Raw genomic sequence first — 6,683 nt, forward strand, 5'->3', positions numbered from 1 at the left:
AGTGTTCGCGACGCAAATGACTTTTAAGTCACTTGCGTCGCACATTGGTGCGACGCAAATAACTCTTATTTGCTTCCAAATAACTCTTATTTGCGTCGCACTTTTATAAAGTGCGACGCAAATAACTCTTATTTGCTTCACACATTTATAAAAGTGCGACGCAAATGATTGTTATTTGCGTTAAATGGTGAAGCGAATTCTAGTTATTTGCATCGCTTTTTTACAATATTGTGACGCAAATGAATCTTGTTTGACAATTCAAAAAGCGAATTATTTGCGTTGCTTGTTTGTTTAATGATCAGCGATGCAAATGATATATAAACATATATATAATACAAAATAAAAAGTAAGAAGCAATAATAAAGAATTCAAATATAAATTTTGGCAGAGTTTCCTTTGTAATTTGGCCTACCCATAAAATTGGGAATGACGGCATCATATCAAAAACCTGTCCAATAAATTTACAACTCAATTCCATTGACATTATAGTCATCATTCAACACAATCACCAACACCAACTCAAATTGTTGGTAAACAAAATACATACATTCAAGTCAATCTTAACAAATAGAACAAGAGTCTAACAAGTAAATGGATTTTTGTAAGTGTAGATCTAAAGTTCAACATTGCATACAAAATAGACTGCCCAAATATCTCGAACCTCGTTTATCTCCTCATTTGTGTACGGCGTAGATCTTGAAAAATCCTAATAGCACAACACAAACAAAAGATCAAAAGTTTAATCCAAGTGTAAGTACTTCAAATTGTATTTATTAAGTTAAAATGAGATATTTGACACCTCATACCGTAATAAGGTCCTCACTATGATGATGATATTGCATTATTTCGAGGGCACATAAGTTTCTTAGATCCAAAAACACTTCAAGTAGTTACAACCTAAATGAGATAGAACATTCAAGAACAGTCCCAAACTGGGGACTATTCAGAACTTACTCCTAATGAGTAAGCCCTGAACGGGTATCTAAGCCAATGATGCAAACATTATTACAATTTCAATCAATTATATCACAATTAGAAATCCACTACAATTCACAATCATTATTCCAACCACAAAAAGTAAGTTAAAACTACATAATAAAATGGTTAGAGTATATACCACAAGTGAAGACAATGTCGTATGTGTACTATCGCCTCAAACTAGACAAAATTAACAAGAACTCACTTGAATATATTTTTAGTTATATACTATTGTTAATGAATAACTTTATACCAGGAAAAATTAACAAGAGGGTATATAATATATCTATGAAAAACAGTGGTCAAATTCAATAATTATAACACCCAAACTTTTTGAACATCAATTGGAAATACCTCTTCACTAATTAAGAGGTAAGGCAACATACCTATCAAAAAAATATATATATTTATCAATCTCTCCAAATCACTTATCCCAAAAGCCAAAAGCATTGTGAATTCTATTTTAATTTCACTTGCTTGAATATATAGCAAATAAAACATGGACAAAGCATCCTATCAATGGCAGCATTAATAATTACCTCGAGTTTCTCGAGCAGATGATGTATGGTGGAATCCGCTGACCGATGAAACTCGTCTTCCTGAAGCACATAACTATTCACGGGGCGGATGGTCTGGGTAACCAAAACTTTCCTCCTCCAAATGGAAAGGCAATTGAGCAATCAGCAGCTGCTTTTCTTTTTGATCAGGCTAGCAAGTATCCTGGACAAAGCATCAGGCACATATCACCCAAAAGTAAAAACTAAACAAAGCTAAAAATAAAAAAATTAAGGTTGCTAGTGAATTTAGTCTAGAGATGAATTATCAGTCAGTTCAAGCACCTTGTGCTGACTTTTCAGTTCCTGACTGTCCAAAAAATCTGAAGTTGAAAATACCAGCTATACCTTGTCCCTTTGCTAGCTTCTCAATTTCTACGAGTTTGTGCTTAAGTTGCTCCACTTCCTTACATAGAGCTTCGTTTTTTTGTCTCAATGCCTGTAAAATTAACCAAAAAATATCCTGAGAAGCTTGAACAATGAGTGCAACATAGTGGAAGCAATGAGAGAAGAGACAAGGAAATTTACAAGGGCTTCTGAAAATAAACAATCTCAAAATTCTTAAGCAACGCCCAAATCATAAAATTTGGTCTCAGGAAAGGAAGATGCAATCTAATTAAAAAAAATATGTGCAGATTTTTGCCAGCATTTCTGTACAAAGAAACTTCATCTTGATTAGAAGTAACAAAGCTGTAAAGCAGCCATCACAGAACTTTAATCTTAGCAGTTCCATGGTAGCACATTTGCGCCAAAAAAAAAAACAATAAAAACAAACAAACAAACAAGCTTATGTATCCAAATCTTTTCCTCATCTTTTTGCTCTATTGACAATAAAATTGATTTTTAAGCTAATACATACTCGGCTTCAGGTCTATCGTCATGTGTCAATGGTTAAGGAAGTTTCCTTAATGCCTTTAACCATTCAATCATGCAGATTTATCACAAACTATGACCAATAAAGAAAGAACCTAAACCATCCCTTTGTATCATATAATCAAGGCCAAGCAAACCAGTATAAGAAACGAATAAAGAGCCCCCCCCTCCCCCCACTAAACAGAATCACATTATTCTCTGTTCTTCTTCGACACACCGCTTCGTAATTAGAATTTAAAGTTGTATGCCCATCATTCAGTATTCTTCGTACTATGACAATGTATACGCTATTTATCACTTACTCACATATATGTCGGATTTAGTTCTCTAATCAAACTATGACCAATAATTCATCAAAAAGTAAGTTCCTCCGGCCCTCATGGCAACAGATAATTCAATTTACAAGGGGCAACTCTCTGAATTCCATTTCACACTACAGTTTTTGCTCAAGCACTATGAATGAATTGGGAGGCACAGTCCTAGCACTACATATCAAGTAAAACCTCAGTGTTAGCGTGTAGCAATATCAAGCTAATGGATACAATAAGGTTAACAGAGAAAGCATATGAAACAAAAACAATGAAATAATTGCAAACTTATAACTCAAATCAAACCGCCGGTGATTGGCAACAATGAAAAGGGTTTCAATTCAAACTAACCCAAATCAAAATTCTAAACCAGCAACTTCCTAATTTACTTAAAATTCAAAAACAATACCCAATTTAATTCTCCCTAATTCCAGACTAATTAACTAGATTTGGCCCCAAAAAAACCTAAATTCTGAAGCAAATTGAACAAAACAAAAATAACAATCAATTAAAAACGGAAAAAAAAAACCAAGAAAAAAGAATACCTCAAAATAAACCTTCAAATTTGCTCGTTTATGCTGTAAATTAGGGTTCAAATTAAACCTTCGAATTTGCTGCATAAATTTACATACATTAACCAACAAAATCAATACATGTTGCTCGAAAATTAGGGTTCGAATTCGCTGCATTAGTTTAGGGTTCGTTACCTGTGCGTTTGTTGCTCGAATTTGTTGCTCGAAAATTCGTCTTATGCTGCTGCTGGGAACGAATAAGGAGGTAGCTTAATTACCTTCGAATTTTTGCTCGAATTCAGTTGCTGGGAACGAATTGTTGCTGGGAAGAATTGTTGCTGAGAAGAACGAATGAAGAAAAGTTTTGGGAACGTTGATGATAAGTTCTAGCGAAAAGAAGAAAAGTTAGAAAGGTTTTTTATTTTTTTTTCAGTTTTGGAATAGTTATTTGCGTCTCACTTTTAGTAACAAGTGACGCAAATAATTACGCAAATAATTCACAAAATCATTTGCGTCACTTGTTACTAAAAGAGAGATGCAAATGACTTAATTATTTACGTCGCTTATTTATTAAAAAGCGACGTAAATAACCAATATCACTGTTCTGCGTCACACTTTTAATAAATAAGCGACGCAAATAACGTAATCTGAACTTAAATTATATCATTTACTTCGTTTGTTTCTACAAGCGACGTAAATAAGGCGACGCAAATGAGCATTTCTCTACTAGTGCCATCAGCAAGTTTGGTTTCATCAAAAATCCAGATGAATCTTGTGTATACAAGAAGGTCAGTGGGAGTGACATTGCATTCCTAGTCCTATATGTCGATGACTTACTGCTCATTGGAAACAACACAAAATTACTGGAGTCCATAAAGGGCTGGTTGGGAAAGTGCTTTTTAATGAAGGACTTAGGAGAGGCAGAGTACATATTGGGCATCAAGATCTACAGGGATAGATCTAAGAGGATGATTAGATTGAGCTAGAGTACTTACATTGATAAAGTACTGGAACAATTCAACATGGAGAATGCCAAGAGAGGGCATCTACCCATGTCCCATGGCGTAACTCTCACCAAGAAACAGTGTCCACAGACACCTGTTGAGCGAGAGAGAATGGATCAGATTCCATATGCTTCGCTAATTGGGTCGATCATGTATGCCATGATATGTACCACGCCAGATGTATCTTATACCTTAAGTGCTACGAGCCGATACCAATCAAACCCTAGAGAGGCGCATTGGACTACGACCAAGAATATCCTAAAGTACCTGAAAAGGAACAAGGGTAAATTCCTGGTTTATGGTGGCCATAAAGACCTGGTTGTTGAAGGTTACACTGACGCTAGCTTCCAGACTGACAGAGACGACTTCAAGTCCCAGTCAGGATACATATTTTGTGTGAATGGAGGAGCGTTTAGTTGGAAGAGTGCCAAGCAGAGCACAACTGCAGACTCTACAACTGAAGCCGAATACTTGGCTGCTTCAGAAGCTGCTAAGGAGGCTATTTGGATTCGCAAGTTCATCAGTGAACTTGGTGTTGTACCCTCCATCAAGGGTCCGATAGATCTCTACTGTGACAACAATGGAGCTATCGCTCAGGCTAGAGAGCCAAGAGAGCACCAGAAGGTCAAACATGTCCAAACGCGATTTCACATGATAAGGGAATGGAAATCCGATGGTGAAATCAGAATTTGCAAGATCGGCACGGATGATAATGTGGCCGATCCTTTGACTAAACCTTTGCCTCAAGTGAAACACAACAAGCACGTTGAGGCAATGGGAATCAAGCACATCGGAGACTGGCTTTGAAATTCCGTGTACATGTGTTTTAATTAAACTAGATGTTTTAATGTAAGACACTGTATTGAAACCATTCATTTATGGAGTAATTAATTTTTGTGCAAAATTATCATTCACTCCATTGCAATTTAATTGTGGTTTAGAATTAAATAATGAGTCCATTCGATTTACGGAAATATTCAAAACAGGGTATCAAGACCATGTCTTGGATAAAGAAACACCTGTTAAGTGAACATTGAATATTTAAATCGAAATTATCCCTAATCGAGGTCATCTAATTGATGGACGATTGATGACCACCAGAGATTATTGTGTAGTATGATTTACAGCTCCGTTTCTTATGCTGCAAGGACATGATGGTCATAAATCATTTGCACAAGTGCTAGTTTGGAACTGCACTAGATCGACCTATGAGAGTACTTTAAGAGATTCAAAATTGTCATAAGTACATTTCTCATTACAACTATCGGATATCGTTTCCTCGACCATGAGTATTGTGAAGTTTTCTTGTTTGAGTACTAGTCTCTTTGATGTTGCCTAACGTCTGCCGTAACTGGGGATCATAACGGGAACACTCAGGAGATTAGGCCCTCCTAGTAAGAGAAACTTACAATGCAAGACTGAGAATGTCCCCCTATTAACAATAGGGAACATGTCTTTGTTATTTACAAGGCCGCTCGAAGAGCGAGACTATGAAACTGCATGGCCGTGCTCATATGGATTTTAGAAATCATCTGCTTATTGACAGTCGAACTCGTAGATCGAGAAACACTTCTGAACGTAATAAGGATGACGATGAATCTTACCTTATAGTTCACGAAGAGACATTAAGCGACATAGGAAATGGGCTATACACTGTGTGCACACTTGTCCGGAAGGACAAGTGGGAGATTGAAAGGAATGGTGTCCTTCCAACAAGTGTATTATTCTGATAGAGGGTTCAGAATTATTACAGAGCTAATTCTTCAGTAAGGTTAAGTGATCGGAATGCCTAGGTGGAGGCTGCTTCCGATCGGTAATATTAAGGTATAATTAATATTACAGCTTAATCTCAACTGAACCCTTCGGGTCGAACCTAATCGAACAACCGATCCGAGACGACGAATTAATCCGAAGGATTTAATGAGTCGACGGAGTTTTACGAACACAGACGTTGGATATCGAGCCTAGGGCGTCGAGACCGAGCGTCGCAAAATCACAAGCAACAAGTGCGAGCATAGCCGTAGCATCACATTGGCCTAGCCATGTGAAGTGCTAGGCTAGGCTAGCTCATTGCAAGCCTAAGCGTACCATGTGTGTGTTAGGCGCACCATGGTATGCTAGGCGAGGCATGTGTGCTAGGCGCACAAGGCAGCCCATTGCAACAGCATGCCTGCATGTGTGCGTGCCTTCGCATGGCACAGCAGCACCGCAGCATGCGTTCATGGGTGCCTAGGCACTATCGCAGCCCATCGCATCATCGCAGCACAAGCACAACTCTATCGCATGGCTAGGCCTATGCGTGTGTGCGTGTGCTTGTGCCTAGGCCTGTCGCACCATCGCAGCACGCAACATAGCACCATCACATTGCTGAGCACTTGCGTGTGTGCGTGTGCGTGTGTGTGCCCAGCACCCTCGCCAAGTGTCAAGCCATCCAGCATGCGTGGCTCGCTAGCA

At 38.0% G+C, this 6,683-nt stretch overlaps 1 long non-coding RNA gene across 2 annotated transcripts; it reads right to left on the reverse strand.

The window, feature by feature from the left end:
- Positions 1-360: 360 nt before the first annotated feature.
- Positions 361-3,765, reverse strand: LOC110685227. 2 transcript variants are annotated; one of them, XR_002503964.1, is made up of 5 exons: positions 3,421-3,765; positions 3,259-3,327; positions 1,818-1,971; positions 1,518-1,698; positions 361-706 (listed from the first exon to the last, which is right to left on the reverse strand). It is a non-coding gene; the product is annotated as an uncharacterized LOC110685227 (long non-coding RNA). The 2 variants fall into 2 exon arrangements; XR_002503963.1 differs by having other exon boundaries at positions 1,881-1,971; positions 3,421-3,761.
- Positions 3,766-6,683: the final 2,918 nt, after the last annotated feature.

Source organism: Chenopodium quinoa, unplaced genomic scaffold (assembly GCF_001683475.1).
Source record: "Chenopodium quinoa cultivar QQ74 unplaced genomic scaffold, ASM168347v1, whole genome shotgun sequence".
NCBI lineage: Eukaryota > Viridiplantae > Streptophyta > Magnoliopsida > Caryophyllales > Amaranthaceae > Chenopodium > Chenopodium quinoa.